The sequence below is a fragment of the Lissotriton vulgaris genome, chromosome 3_1 (genome assembly GCF_964263255.1).
Source record: "Lissotriton vulgaris chromosome 3_1, aLisVul1.2, whole genome shotgun sequence".
Taxonomy (NCBI): domain Eukaryota; kingdom Metazoa; phylum Chordata; class Amphibia; order Caudata; family Salamandridae; genus Lissotriton; species Lissotriton vulgaris.
In genome coordinates, this window is record NC_141689.1 from 1,142,377,343 (window position 1) to 1,142,394,036 (window position 16,694).

At 43.3% G+C, this 16,694-nt stretch overlaps 1 protein-coding gene across 1 annotated transcript in view; it reads right to left on the minus strand.

Moving 5' to 3' along the window:
• GPRIN3 (GPRIN family member 3) overlaps positions 1–16,448 on the minus strand; it is a 529,299-nt gene extending 512,851 nt beyond the window's left edge. The window contains exon 1 of the mRNA XM_086961619.1: positions 15,838–16,448. The gene's annotated coding sequence lies outside the window, so the exon portion shown is untranslated. The remainder of the gene's footprint in view (positions 1–15,837) is intronic.
• Between the last annotated feature and the right edge of the window lie 246 nt (positions 16,449–16,694).

Sequence of the window (16,694 nt, forward strand, 5' to 3'; positions counted from 1 at the left end):
GGGCGGCCGGCTACTCCGAGTGGACTGAGGCCAGCAGTGCATGAGCCTCCGAGCCTGCAAACTGCACGGACTTGCGCGTGGACGTGACTTTCTTTCACCCGAGCACAGGTGAGTAAGTTACCGCGCAGTTACAGTGAAGCGACTGTTACGAACATCATGCAGGCCTTCTGCAAATGTGCAAAATATCTACAGTACCTACTCTTAATTTGAAAAGAGGCCTGTGAGTCTGAGTCAGTCTCTGAGCTCCTCCCGGTCCTCACAGCTCCAGAGACGGGGAACAGCTGTGAGAGATATGTCTGCGTGGGTTTTGTTAATTGTTTGTTTGTTGCAGCAGCAGGCCCTAATTCAAAAGTCATAAAATGACAGGCATTGTGATTGGCGTCCGCCGCCCCGGGTCCAGGCGGCAGGCCTAGGCTCCAGTCAGTGAGGTGATAGAATCCCTCCACAACTGTGCATGCGGGCAAGGCTGGGTGGAGGTCAGGACACGGGAGAGGGGGTCAAGGAAGGCCGCGAAGAGCGTGTGCCTTCCACTAGTTTAAAGTCTGAGGCCCTCCTTTCCTTAAGCTGCGCGCATTCCAGCAATGTGTTTAACTGTCTCGGCCTGGTCATGGTGTCAAGAGTGTAGAGCACCAGTGCCAGGCTGAGTGGAGGTCTGCCATTTATTCCAGGATTATACCTCTACTTGTACTTTGTACGCTTTTGTATCTTGCACATATGTCACTTTTTCCTCCTGTAATGCACCGTTTGCCACCTCTTGTGTTTTGTTTGCTCACAATTGTCACTTCTGCGTCATGTAACTTAACGTATGCCTTTGTAATCTGTTCACTTGTAATTTTCTCCTCATGTATCATTACTGTTCCCAATGTGAAGCACTCTGACACCTTCGGGTAAACTCTGCGCTATATAAAAACGCATAAAATAAATAAATAAAATAAAAGGAAGGCCGTGAAGAGCGTGTGCCTTCCACTAGTAGTTTAAACTCTGAGGCTCCCCTTTCCTTGAGCTGCGCGCATTCCAGCAATGCGTGGAACTGTCTGAGCCTGGTGTCAAGAGCGCGGAGCGCCAGTGCCACAACATTTCACCACTGCCAGCCCTTCTGTGGTACAAATTAAAAGATTTAGGAGGATTATATAGGATAATTAGGACTATGGATAGACCTCAATTGGAGGCTGTTCATCATGATTAAGGGTGGCTTGGGTCCTATTGCTTGAAAGAAAAAATGCCCTGTTGCCCCTACAGTTGAGTAGTAAAATCTAGCCACAATTGGTGCTTATTGGGCCACATAGCCTATGATGTCACAATGTGTGGCATTACAGTAAGTGACATCACAAGAAGTAACATCAGATAAGGTAAGATCCCACTCATTGGTTTTTATTAGGTATATATTATGAGTGCATTAAGCAAATAAGCACATTATTTGGTTCAACACATTTTGCTTTAAGGTTGTCCTGAAAAAGTGGCACACCCAAAGCAAAATGTGGGCCTAAACATTTTTTTTTAAAACCCTGTCATAAAGAAATTGGTAACCAGGAGAAGCATGGTAGTACATCTGTTATGCTTAATTGGTTTCAAAGTCTGCGTTTTCTAATATTTAATGTTTGATGTGTTTTAACGTTTAATGTTGAATACAAGTTGTTTTATATCTGATGCATTAATTCTTCTATCCTGGATGACGGGGGCGAAAGTGATCGTAGTATAAGGGAGGGGGCGGCATTTTTCAATTCTCGCCTAGGGCGGCAATACACCTAGAAACGGCCCTGGTTGTCTGCTTTCCATTCCCAGCAGCAACGTGCTGGCAGCGAGGGTTTTTTTTTTCACCTCCATCTGTGCTAAAGATAAAGGCAGAAGTTAAGGTTTCATCAGGCCTCCTTTTGAACGAGTATCGTAATGGAGGCGGCCTGGAAGCTTACACTTAAATGCAAATGCAATGGAGAGGAAACAAAAGCACAACGCTTCTTATCTCTTCACAGGTACTTCAGAGATCCATGCTTTTTACTTTGTTTAGTCCCTGTATATAAGTGTATGCACTGTAAGTATGTCAGATGGGTTAATCTGTCCCAGTATTTACACAAATAACAATTTAAATAGCACTATTTTATAGAGGCAAAAACAGGGCTAGATCTTGTAATAAAAACTTTTGGTCTCTGTGAGTTTCTTGCGAAACTTGAGGGCTCTGGTACTGGCTGCTCTGTCTCTTTTATCAGAGAAGTCTTTAGTGGAGAGGCCAATAACTGTAAGGGAAGGAAGTCTGAGCGCTCCTTTAAGCAGTCTAGTCAAGTTTCATTCATGTCACTGCATTTGGTAGTTTTAGCACTATATAATGATTAGACTGCTCACTGTTTCTTTCTCGCCATCACATATGTGTCCATATCCAAAGTTAAATCTGTATCATTTTTGTACCAAATGCAAACTTAAATGCATCTTTCATTAAAATGAGCACAATAACACTGTTGGTTCCTTTTACACTAATATAAGTATTGCTGTGAAATACAGATATAAATCACGATGTCTTACTAGCTGCATACAGACAGACACATTTATTGTTGAAACCGAGACATTAAGTGATTTGCTCACTTGACTGGATGTTGAGCTGACGCTGAGATTCAAACTTGGTTACCAAGCTTCTAAGCAGCCTCTGTAGCTGTTATGCCACATCCCCTCTCTGTTGTTTAAAATATAAAGGAGTTGCCTGTATGTAATTAAATGAAATTAGAGTAGAAAGGCCCAGTGGTAAGACTGGTAAATAAATAAAAATGCAGCACACGCGCTATGCAACCAGATAGGAAAGAAATACCTTTAACAAATTGACAGCCTCCTCTATACAAACATACATAAATTTATCCAAATGCAAGTTGTTACAAAACGTAAAAAAAAGCTTACACATCAGCTCTACTTTATTTACAACTTCAAATATATATATTTCAAGCCTTCTTGCTTTTGAATTCATTTTTCACGAATGCTTGACTTCCTAGGCCTTTTCTGGTTCAGCCAGTCAGTGTAAACCAGCCATTACTCCAAGCCCTCCTCCCACACACCAAATTCTGCATAGAAACGTTGCTGATATCACCAGGCTTTCGACCATCACCCACACATTTCGACAAATCGGTGGCAAAAAGAAAATGGCTGCCTAACATGGCAGTCTAAGGATGTCAGGTGAACGTTCAAGAACACTGAAGGGAACAGTTCCAATTTATTACAAACTATAAAATGCATTTTCTAGCCTTCTTGCATTTGATTAATGTTTACCAATGCCTCTGCTTTCTGGGCCGCTCTCGTTTCAGCGAGTCAGCGGAAACCCGCCTGCGCCTCACCCCAAACAACACACACGCACACCTTCCACCCTCCCAAATCCTGCATAGGAAAATGTTGTCGATATCAACAGGCCCTTCGGCCACCATAGCAGAGTTGAACAGTGATGAGGCGCTGAATGCATCCATGCTGTCTGTTGTGGTGAGCTCTCGTCTCTCTCCTCCACGAACAGATCACATCGTAGTAGCGATAAGTGCTGACTGTCAGACATCATGGTTGCCATGGCAATTAGTATTTGAGAATGAAAAGTAGAGCAAAGAATTTCAGCAGACTCACACAGGGGTGTTGCTTTGTACCAGTGCATATTTACTACCGGAAGGAAGGGTGTGGCAAGGCACAGTGGCGTACAGTAAAATTATGCCCCTCCCACAACAGTATGTAAAGATGGGCTCCTGAGTCTTCCATTTCTCACAGATGTATATTGCCCTAGGGCAGAAAGGGGCCACTCTGAAGGGTCTGGGGCAGCCGTCGAAGGGCATTAATAAAAGAATGGGAACTGTGATGCGACATGCAATGGGGGCGGGGTCAGTGGGTGTGGGGGCAGGGTCAAAGGTGTGGTAACTACATCCCAGTCACTGGTGTTATTGGATAACATAAGAATAGCAAATTGTTACTAGGCTGTATTTATATTTGTACAGAGAGTCATCTGGTTTACAGCTATTCTAATTGTCAGTAGCAGAGGAAAGTATTTGGATGTCACAGCGAGATGAAAGCACCATGCTGAAACAGTTAACGGTCTGCGGGTGATAAGTATAAATCCTGTTGGGGCAGATTTGACTTTTCATCATCCTCTTGTTGATAAAGTGACATTTGTGTAATGGTATATATTAGTTAAAGGGATTTAAGTATGATATACAGAGCTACAAATAAAATACACACTGTGAATTATTGCTGATGTTTATAGAAAGTGCTATCAATAGAAATACAAACTATTATTTATTGCTGCCATCAAGTTTCAATGTTATCTTTATTTATATTATGGACTTTAAGGAGATCCACATAAAATCTCAAAATTACATACATAAAATTTTGATTTACAATTGTATTCACATAATAAATACACACCGTCCCACCAAAATATCCAACAATGATAAAGGATATCCAAAGCTCTAAAAACTAGCAGCAATCTATTATTCAAAGGAAATGTGCAAAGTTATTCGTACCATAAGTGCAAATATTAAGAATTGTGTAAGAAGAACTACCAACCTCTGTGGCGTACAAACTAATACACCTTAATACAACTTTAAAAAAGACTCAAAAACGTAAAAATTGCATTACAAAACATTTCATTTGGTGGTACGTAAAGAGACTGTAATAATGGTGAAGCGGTCTTCAGATGTAAAATCTGAAACCTGGTGGGGCAGATTTGACTTTTCATCCTTCCCATGTTGGTAAAGTGACATTTATGCAATGGTATATAATAGTTAAAGGGATGTAAATGTAATATAAAGAGCTATACATAGATACATGCTATAAATTATTGCTGTTGACTACAGAAAGAGCTATCAATACAAATTCAGACTATTATTTATTGTTACTGTCTATATAACTGTCCCATTAGAAAAAAACAAAAAAAAGGATAGTGTATCTGAAGAAACCCAACACAGCATGTCTTAAGTGGCCTTTATGTGCTTCCTTGAGCATGCATTGTAATAACCATGACACATAATAGATGTTTACTAATGCATTAGCATAGCAGTTTGCTTTTTAGCAGCAACTGATATATAGTGCAGAGACCTTGGTACATAATGGCTGTTGGGTTTATGCACCAGGGAGTAAAGTACCAGATGTTTGGCATTCAGTATAAAGTGTTATCTAGATCTCTCTACCTAGTAGCAAAATGAGTTTAGTATAATTGAGGAGAACTACTGGTTTAGTTTGTGCTCAAGTAGACCACCAACCCTGTGATGGCAGTGACTCCCAGGTGAGACCTATCTCATAAATATTCATGAGGATGTCTATGTGTGACCCATTAGGAAATGTTAATTTAAAAAAGAAATGTTCCATACATTTAGATTAGCAATTACAAAATAGCAATTTGAAAAAAAGCCATTTGGAAATCACTAGTCTAAAGGTATGTACATTTATCCTATTATTGCCCCCTGAGCAGCGAGTAGAGGGTCCATCAAGTGCAGACTCGCTTGCCCTTTTTGTCAGAGAAGGCTGGTGCTCTGTTCTTTGGGTCCCATTAATATAATTGAAATTAAATGAGCTGCAAACACCCCTGCAAGCCTGTTATCAAACTGAAGGCTGAAACACACCAACTGGCATGGCATAACAATATAATGTGCGTTTATAGAGCACAATGTTCACCCTAAAGGAGGTCTTTTCACCCTATTACTAAATCTCTGTGGCTACCCAACTCAATTGTCCTCATTTTGTCAACCTCGGAAGGATTAAAATTTGGTTGGACCTAGCAAGATTCAAACCTGTGGCCAAAGTCTTTGCATAGTGGGGGTTGGCCCCTTGTGGAGGAGTGGCTGCAGACCCTGGCCACAGGCTAAGCCCTGGGTCAAATTTGTTCTACAGATGGCTAGAGGTTTCAAGGGGTTGGGGGAGAGCTTTGCTGGAGCCTAGGTATTGAGTCCAATTGCTGATGTGGATGGATGATATGAGAATGACATTTATAAAGCGCAACAAATACCCGGAGTTGTCCTGGCGCTATCTAGATCCTCTAAGACTGCTGGCGGCAAAAGACAAAATTAGGGAGACCGGCTCGTTGTGCAAAAAGCCACGTTTTTAGCCCTTTCCAAAAGGACAAGAGATCCTTAGTGTTTCTTAAGTGGAATAGGAGATCGTTCCAAGCTTTTGCTGCACCGTGAATGAAGCTTTTGCCACCCCATCGGGCTTTATTTATGTGCGGCACCGAAACCAACTTGGCTCCTTTTGACCGCAGTGTTCTTTCAGGAATATACCATTGGAGTTGGTGGTTTAAATAATCTGGTCCTATGCCATGGAGGACCTTAAAAACCAGGCAAAGAGCCTTAAAGCATACTCGACTTTTGACTGGAATCCAATGTAATTTCTTAATATCTTTGGAAACCAAGGAACTTCTTGATGTTCCTGTAAGCAGTCTGACTTCAGCATTCTGCAACATCTGCAGTTTATTCAAGGATTTTTGTTGAACATTTAGATAGAGCCCATTGCAATAGTCCAGTCTTGCCATTACAAGAGCTGTGACCACAGTTTGTCGACTTTACCGGGGCAAAGAGGGCAACATTTTCCTCAACATTCTAATGACAAACATAGTTTTTGATACCTCCGCATTCACTTGGGGCTCAAAGGTGAGTCTATCATCAAGTATTACGCCCAGGTTTTTTACCTTTTTAGTGAGAATGGGGAGCATGCCCATCGTATCTGGCCACTAGTTGGTTGTCCAGAAGTTCTTGTTATTGCCAAACAATATCGCCTCTGTTTTACCCGAGTTAAGTTTGAGGCAATTCTTTGCCATCTAGCTACCCACTGATAGCATACACTCCTGGAAGCGCCCTTCAGTACCTGCCTCTTTTCCAGGTGTCAGAGATACCACAATATGAGTATCATCCGCATAGGAGGTAAAGCCAAATCCAAATGCATTTATGACAGGAGCAAGCACACTGACATAAACATTAAAAAGAGTTGGACTGAGAGATGACCCCTGAGGGACCCCACAGGGCGATGTGAAAGGTTCGGACTGATAGTCCCCCAGTGCCACAATTTTTTTTCTGTCTGCAAGGAAGGATCTTAAGACATCCCAAGCTTTCCCCCGAATGTCACATGCTTTTAGATGATGCACCGTATCGAAAGCAGCGGACAGGTCCAGCAGGATCAGTGCCTCCCTGATCTACAGCTTCCCTGATCTCTTCCGTAGCTTTAATGAGTGCGGACTCTGTGCTGTGCCCCGCTCTAAAGCCAAGTGGAGAAGTGTGGCTCATTGGTTAGAGCGGCAGACCTTGATGCAGAGCGCTGGCCAGGGACCAGGGTTCGATTCCCGCCTCGGCGGGATCGGGCTTAAATTCCTCTGACTGGATATTCTCGCCTCAGTGCCGAATCTAAGCATGGGCCCCACGCCGCAACTCTGGGCAATAGCTTGCTTAGTCTCCACAACGGCCCCCGATACACAAGGGATGCCTGGTTTCACCATGGGATGCCCAGGAGTGGACACCTCACAAGGAAAATCCAGGAGGGGTTCCCTTGTGGTAGGAGTACAAGCGCCGGAATGCTTACGGGTTACTGTTCGCGCTATACAAATACAACACATTTACATTTACATATTGAGAGGGATCCAGCACTTGTGTCTCTGCTAGGAAGAGGCTTAACTGTTTATTCATAATTTTCTCGATTATTTTTGTCGGCAGAGGGAGTCTGGAGATTGGACGAAAATTGTTCGGATCTTTGGGGTCCAAACTAGGCTTTTTTAGAATGGGCAAGATGGATGCCAGTTTCCATCGCAAAGGGAAGTGTCCAGTTAAGAACATCATTTTAAATTTGACTGTCAGTGAGACTACGATTGGGCCCGGGCCAACTTGATCACCTCAACAGGACAAGGGTCATAAGGTGAACATGAATTTACCCCCATAAGGGTCTTTTGTGTGTCCCCTGGGGAAACTGACAGAAATGTATCAATCGTGGGCGAAAGAACCCCTACTGTTGTGGATGCCTCACTGGCCATATTCGTCTTATCTATTCTTGCTTCACTAAAGGCCGAGAAAATAGATTCCACCTTGGACAAAAAGAAATTAGCCAGTTCTTCACATAATACTTGGCTTGATTGAACTAAAGCCGGCCACGGCATGGCCAAGATGGCAACCGTTTTAAACAGCTCTTTGACTGAGTTCTTTAATTCTTCAATGCGAATGGCATAGAATTTTTGTTTGGCCGCAAAGATTAACTGTTTATAATTCTGGAGGCTGAGCTTGTAGGACTTTTTCTCAGATTCCCTATAGCTTCTCCTCCACTTCCGCTCGAACTGTTTACAGATGAGTTTTTGATTTCTTAGCTCCTCCGTAAACCATGGGGCAGACGGGTGTGTCCCTTTACGGCGAAGGGTTTTAATATGAGCTATTATATCACATGCCTGCTCCAGCCATTCTGTATAAACCTGGCTCGCCTCTTCCACTTCCAGCGGCAGTTGGGCAGCTGAAGAGGTGAGAAGCTCCTGCAAAGTAATTTCCTCAATTCTGTTCCAAGCTATTGCTATTATTTGTTCCTTAAGGCCTGAGCCCCTCATACTTTGCTCAGTCAGTCTTATCTCAAATTGAACAGCAGCATGATCGGACCACCCTAGGGGTAGGATGTCCACAAATTGGAGACTCTGTTGATTTGAAAAATCCCATCCTGGGTATGCCCTCCCCTGTGCGAAGGGCCAACTACACGCTGCTGCAAGTCAGCGCTCAACATCAAATAGATTAAAATCACTGTGTCTGTGTCCGCTAGTGCTTTCAAATGGAAGTTAAAGTCTCCCATAATTGTAAAGGCCTCTGAGAGCACCCCCTCTTCCAATAAGTTGCCATGGGATGCTAAGAAGGGATTTCTCATTCCAGGCGGCCTATACAATAGACACCCCTGAAAGGGGTGATGGTGGGATAGACTGAGATTATAGAACAAGGCCTCACATGTGTCTATTGGAATAGGCTGGAAGGCATTCTTAATCGATCGATGATAGATCACTGCCAGGTCTCCGCCTTTCCTCATTGGCCAATCTAACGTGTGGCATGCAGGGGTTGGACGAAATGTTACTATATTACAATAAGGGAGCTCTTTGACTACTGAGAAGCTGGTTAGGCTGAGTAAACAGATATGGAAAGGGTATACTGTACTTTTTCAGACAACTTTCTTTGTAACTATTTTTTGCCTCTTTACAAATACATTGAACCTCAAATTACTAAAAACCCATACATCCTCTCACATGTTTAACCCTCTGGTTTTATACCTACATTAACATCCCAGTATTCATTTGCTCCAGCGGGCTACCCAGGAAAGGCTTTAAATTCAGCAGATCTTTCTCCAGCAAAATGGTGAACAGGAGTACCTCACCTTTGTCTTGAATACAAAATGTTAGCCCTCTAGTTGTTCATTTGAACTCTGTGGTCATACAGCAGTTGATTACTGGGGAGTTAACTGACTGACTGCTGCTGGTATTGGAAGTACATGTTTCACTATGCATGCCAGAATGTATCACTGAAATGGATGGGGAAAATATTTGAGAACAGATAAAAAAAAAATGTACCCTCGTTTTAGATTTCCAGAGCACTAGCCATAATTTCTACAACAAAAAGAACCTCCTCATTTTGTTTATTTAATGCAGTACTCTCTGTAGCAAATTCCTTTCCGTATTACAGCTTTGATTATATCAAGATGATGTTCAGGCGTGCCACCTTTAATCATAAATACAGATTGTGAGCAATTTAGTTGTTCAGTAGAACTCTGTGGTGACACTGCGATTAGTCACTAGGGAGTTAACTGGTAATCAGCTGGTGGTGCTGAAAGTATGTTTCAGTCTGCATGTCAGAGTATTTTACTGACATGGTTGAGTTAGATATTTGAGAACTCATAGAAAATGTGTACTTATTTTAGCTTTCTAGAGCACTAACCATAATTTCTACAACATAAAGAACCCTCTTGTTTTGTTTATTTACTGTAATACCCTCTTTAAGATTCCTTTCAGTTTTACAGCTTTGATTACATCAAGAAGATGTTAAGACGAGCCGCACTTTTGTCATAAATACAGAATGTTAGCACTCTAGTTGTTCAGTAGAACTCTGTGGTGAAGCTGCGATTGATCACTAGGGAGTTAACCGAAAGACTGCTGCTGGTGTTGAAAGTAAATTTCAGTCTGCATACCAGATTGTTTTTCTGACATGGTTGAGGTAGGTATTTGAGAACTCAAAGAAAATGTGTCCTCATTTTAGCTTTCTAGAGCACTAACCATAATTTCTATGACAAAAAGGAACCCCTTTCTTTTTTCTTGATTTACTGCAGTATCCTCTATAGGAAATTATGGGGCACATGCATCAAGTATTTTTCCCTACCCAAGTGGGCCGATTCGATGCAAACGCAGAAATGGTTTTCAGATGCACCAAACCCTATTTTGCAATTCGGTAACCTGTTCCCGAATCGCAAAATGGGTTTGAGATTTGCTTTTAGGAAGGAGCGTGTTTAGGGCATCTCTTCCTAATACCGAATAGCATTGGTATGTAGGAATGTTTTGTGACCGAAATGTGTTCGCAAAACATTCACATTTTACCACCTACTTTAAGTAGGTTGCACCCCATTTGCAAATGGGAAGGGGTACCCAAGGGACCTCTTCCCCTTTGCGAATGTTTGTTACAGTGTTTTTTACAGCAGGCAGTACTACGGACCACTGCCTACTCTTAAAAAAATGAATTGAAAATGTTATATTTTACTATTTGTAAAGCATCTCATTTTCCTTTAAGGAAAACGGGCTGCTTTACAAAAAAAAGATTGCTTTATTTAAAAGCAATCACTGACAATTTAAAAGCAATTACGGACATGGTCGTCTGCTAACCTCAGCAGGCCACCTTCCTCGTGATTTTTTTCGATCCCTAGGGGGTCGCAAATTGCGATCTACCTCAATATTAATGAGGTAGAGCGATTTGCGAACCACTAGGAATCGCTATCTGAAACTCTTTAAGTTTCATACATTGTAAATTATGATTACCTAATTACGATTCTCAGGAATTCGCAATTAGGTATTCCCAATTTACAATTGTGATACACGTAACCCTTCATTTGTTTTACAACGTTGATTCCATCAAGTTGGCGTTTGGGTGTGCCACACTGTTGTCATAAATATAGGGTGTTAGTTAGCACCCTATTTGTTCATTAGACTATTGTGGGAAGCTGCAGAACAATGGGCAACTTCATAACTAGCTGCTGCTGCTGTTGGAAGTACATGTTTTACTCAGAATGCCAGACTTTATTATCACATGATTTAGAAAGATAGTGTGAAATTTTAACTTGTGAAGAACCTCTATGAGAAAACAATGAGAGAAAATAGTTTTCTCTCAAACATAGTTCATCAAATCTCAGCAAAGCAGCAACATTTTTCATGGGATAAAATCACCCGAGAACTCACAAGAATTTCTAAAATGAGTAAAACCCCACCACCAAAATATTTACATTTTGAATATAATCTATTTCAACAATTTATGTGCGCTCCTTTTTGTGACCCTCAGAATCTGGCATTTAATACATTACATTGCAATGGGAGCCAGGTCCCAAGCATGTTAATAGCTCCCAAAACATCTTGTTCATTTTGTGGCAAGCCAATCAAGAGCACTCCCCTGCCCTGCGTGTCGTAGGAGTTCAGGGGAGTGCTCACCCTACCCCCTTATATGCTTTTTAGGTCTCACCTAGGCAGCGCTTGCGCTGTCTCTTTGAGACATGCTGTATTTAGGATATGGACATGAAGCTCTGCCCACTTTCCGACTATCTTTTTAATTGGCTCTCTTCACTGTCCTTTCGAAATGGTGGCTCTTCACTGGTCAATAGGTTTAGTAGTCCCTCCTTAGTACCACCTTTTCTCTTCTTGTAACCTCCCATGAAGACACCCCCTGTTACATGTGTTGTTACTCTGTGTGTTTTAATTACAGACTTGGAGCACTATTTGCTTAAATGGCTTTCTCCTGTTTGCTGTTGCAGGCAGGACATGCTCTCCTGCAATGCCTATTTTGTTTTATGTACCCAGTGCGGCACGCATTCGCTGAAATAATGGTAGCCGTGCCTTTCTTCTGTCATTTGCAGCGCCGGAAAGCGGCTGCATGCCTTTTTTCCTGTTTATTTTCTTTTATTACACTGGCAGCACCAGCGATTTCGCTTTTAACATCTTAAGCTAAATCACGGAGGCTGCGACTACTTCAAAAGTAAAGAAATAGAAAAAAAATTGCTTTTCTATTTCTTTACTTTTGAAGTAATCGCGGCATCCATGCTTTAGCTTATGATGTTTAAAGCTAAAGCGCGAGTGCCGCAATTGCTTTGCAGTGCAATAGCTTTTGCATTATGAAAGTTTGAGCTATTGGCATTGCGTTATTGTTAGCAACGCCAATAGCTCAAACTTACAGCAATGTGAGACCTATTGCATTGCTAATGCTTGTTAAAATTAATTGTCAGGATACAAAGACCATGGCCCTGATACTTGTGAAGGTTACCACAAAATATTGTTCATGTTGGGCCCGATTCACAGAACTAACTTAAGACAAAATCCTAAACTTACTACCATTTTGGTATTCACAGAAGGCATTTAGTCATTTTGGTATTCACAGAAGGCACTTACTCACTTCGGTATTCACAGAAGTTAGATGTCCTAACTTTAGGACTCCTAAATGCCTTCTGTGAATACCGAAAATCTTACAGTTAGGATTTCTCTCAGTTTAGGAGTAGTAAAGTTAGGAGTCCTAACTTTAGGACTCCTAAATGCCTTCGATGCATACCGAAAGTCTTAAAGTTAGGATTTTTCTCAGTTTAGGAGTAGTAAGGTTAGGACTCCTAACTTTAGGACTCCTAAATGCCTTCTGTGAATACCGAAATTCTTAATGTTAGGATTTTTCTCAGTTTAGGAGTTTTGAAGTTAGGAGTCCTAACTTCTGTGAATACCGAAATGAGTAAGTGCCTTCTGTGAATACCAAAATGGTAGTAAGTTTAGGATTTTGTCTTAAGTTAGTTCTGTGAATCGGGCCAGCTGTGCCCGGCCAACCAGAATTCTGGACACAAACGGCCCTGATATACTTAACTGTTTAATAAACTTAAAGCCCAACCTACGCCCCTCTTTAAATTCTAATTTCTACAAAACAGCAGAAGGTATTAACGCCAAACCATAAAAAGCAAACTTTCTTACAAAGATCTAACTTACTGTCCAACTTGGTGTAATTCACTTCAGCTATTTTTTCTATATCGAGAGCAAATTTTCGTACTGGAATTAGCATGGGAAATGCCACTTTTGGGACCCCACTTTTCTTGGCCCCTGCTTGATGGATCAACACAAAACTTTCCATGAAGATGCTGAGGTGGATCAACTTGTTTTGGAAAGTTTTGTTCAGATTTGTCAAATGGCACCAAAGTTAAATGTGAGCTGTAAATATACGTTGGTAGCAGCATCACACTTACTACAAGGGTTCCACCCGGGCTCTGCTCCTATTTTCCAGTTCCATAGATTCTGAATGTTATGTAAACCAGAAAATAGGTGCAGAGGTCTGTGTGTTCCAGCCAACCTCTAACATCCTATGGGCTAAAATACGCTTTTGCTCTATATGTGTACATGCAGAGTCATTCCAAAACATTTAGCAACATAACTATCCAGAAATAGTTCAATCACCATGGAGAGTATCAAAAGCAAAAGTCTTGCCCAGGCCTCAAGCTGCTATTCACTAATGCGGCCTAACAAGGCACTATATGCCCCTGGTTGCTTTTATTTCCATTCAGAGGAGGCGTGGTCTCGCAGTTTGTGACTGAGTATACACCTTTTAGAAGAAAATGATGACAAAGTGTCCAGTGGAAGGGAAGGATTGCAGAAAAGCCTTGGGCGAGGAGAAGCTCCACGGGTGTGAGAGCTCTGTGAGGAAAGAATGAGTAACAAAGCACATTGGAAAGCCTAAGGTGTCCAACACTATTTGTATAAGGAAGAGGCGGCACCAGTACTGTAACTGAGTTCGAATATTGACTCCAGCAGTGGATGTGTTAGGGGAGGGGTGCTTTTCTTAAGGATATGAGAGGGAAGTCTAGGGGTGAAGATCAGTCACAGGCTACTGGTGGACTGCAGAGGTAAAAGGCACTTCAGGGGCTCGTTGTGTGAGCCTAGGCAAATTGCTTATTTTGCATGTGCTTAATTAAATGCACCTTTCAAAATTAAGAATGCTTAAAGAAGGTAAATGCCCATATAAGGTACTTTGTACAAGAGTGACTAAACCGGAATACGGGTTTATTACGTGACGTGTTGCTACCTCAGTTGCATGACACATGTGACCTTACACAACAAGTGTCCCCATTACCAAAATAAATGGCCTCTACGGACAAAGATTGGAAATGTGAGAGGCTGAGACAGCTATTTGTGAAATCAAGTATAGGTGCCCTGCGCACTCTACACAGATCCCTGCACCAGTCGCGTGAACCCACTGGGCTGCCACCTGGCCCTCCAGAGCATATTCGGGGCAGCATGAATCAGAACGGTAAGTACATATAAAAAAACTGAACAGCAAGAAGTAATGCTGCTAATAAAATAGAAACGCGCTTTTGTGCTGTGGGTAGTAACAATAACGTAATCAGGGGCTAGTGTTTTGCTACCACAGGGAGGCCATTCTTTTCTCAATAACCCTCCTAAATTCAACGCAGCGAACGAGAGAAGTTGGGGAGGCTGATTCAAATCTCTTTACACTGGCACTCAGGGGAAATCAGTGCACAGGTTTTCTGCAAATTGATGTTCATTGATTAGTGAGAATCGCACAATACGTGCATGCACGCAATTTCACTTGAACACTGAATGTGTGCACGTGTATGTGTGTGCATTCTATGTGCGTACGTTTTACACATTTCTTCGCAGCACAGTGTTATTTTTTTCAAGACAGTTCTCATAATTAACAATTTAACTGACTAGCACATCGTTCTACGAAGTAAACAGTGGGAAATATCTGTTCTAACAGAGACAGTGGCTGGAACCGGACCCCAATACACAAACAGCCACCAGGCAGAGAGCCAGCCACAGAGCATGCATTCCAAAGGTATGCCCACAACAGCACCCCTCCCCCACACAGCGAGTTCCATCCTCCCAGAGCCCTCCTCGGAGATCACAGGTGACAGGGGCTCGTCAGAGCAATGAGAGGAGGGGACAAGTCAGTCCTCCGTTCTCTGGCTCCATGGTGGAGTTGCGTTGCATTATTACAACTCTCATGACATGCAAATTGGGGAGGGGGCTTTTCTGTGTAGTGGTAACACACAACGCAATTCTCCGTTTATAGACCAGTTGGGCCGCCTACCCATTCGGGGTTACTAAGCATTCGTAGTACAGGCTTCCAGAATCCAGAAGTGTAGGTGGGGGAGGTGTGGGGGATGAAAAGGATGGCATGCAGCAGCGCGGACTTAAAGCACCGCAGCCAGGGAAGAGGGGGCGGGTGAGCAGCGAGTAACTGCGATGCACCAGCACCCCCTCCCGCCCTGTCGGCGGGCTCCCAAGGCTGCAGGTAGGCAGGAGAGGGGGCAATGGTGGTACTCTTCCCCAATTCCCTCCTCACGACCTTTTCCCTGCACGGGTTTCCCATAGTACCACCTATTGTGATGATATACTCATATGAGTCAGAAGGGGGAGGGTGGGGGATGTGGTAAGCAGGCCTCTCTATCGAAAGGTGACACGAATAAATATCTCTATGGAAGACATGGGTCACGCGCCCCCCCCCTGCCCCTCCCCCCTCCCCTACTGGAAGGAACGACTGACAGGAATGCACGGAAAGGAGAAAGATGGGAGAGCTGATGGACAAGCATGCGTGCCAAGGATGGAATGGGCAGGCCCCCACAGGGAGGGATATGTGGTAGCATCCTTACTTTCCAGGTGCCAAGAAGAGCTGGTACTTCTCGGTGAAGCTGCCGGTGGTCGCCATGCCGAGTTCCCCGGGTTGGTGATGCCGCCTGGAGTAAGGCTGGTGTGTACCTGGCACGGAGCTAGGCGGAAATAGCACAGGCGCCAGCCAGGGCGGGCTGCTGCTCTGCCCCGCGCGTGCCCCCTGGAGCGCGGCACCTTCCTGCTGCCGCTCCCCCTGCCTTCTCCTCGCACTCCTGCTTTGAAATTCACGGCACGCAGTTTTTGCCCATTGTTTTTATCCCTGGTGTAATCTGAATGCTCAACGCGAAACGGATAAATAAGGTAAGACCAATCACCAGGGGTCCGCTCCTCGAAGCAGTAGGCGAGCAAGAAAAAAAACAAGCAAAACTCCAGCAGTTAAAAAAATATGTGAAATAAAAATGAAATATCCACTCGCCCGTTTGATCCTCTCTGTCTCTTCAGAGAGTGAAATGAATTGCGCATCAGCGCGTACTTCTTGGGTTACAGCAGCAGGCGCCTATCCCGCCTCTCCCTCTGGGATCCAGGCATCCTTTTACGGTGCACGGCTAGGTAAAGCTCCTGTCAGGTGTGTTTTTCTGGGCAGGAGGTGCCCTCTTCCCCTGTCCACGGGTATTAGAACGTATGACTGTGCGAGACTGTGGAGAGGATGCTCCACTCTCTGCCCCACAGCCCCCTCTAGCGGAAGCACGCAGACACACGACGCCTTATTGAAATGCACCTGTAGTCCCGAGGCCCAAGCCTCCCTTCACCATCACTCACATCTGCACAGCTCTATATATGTGCCTGATACTCCTTTGAGTGACAGAGGCCATACTGAAAAACACTGCTATTCTTCCAA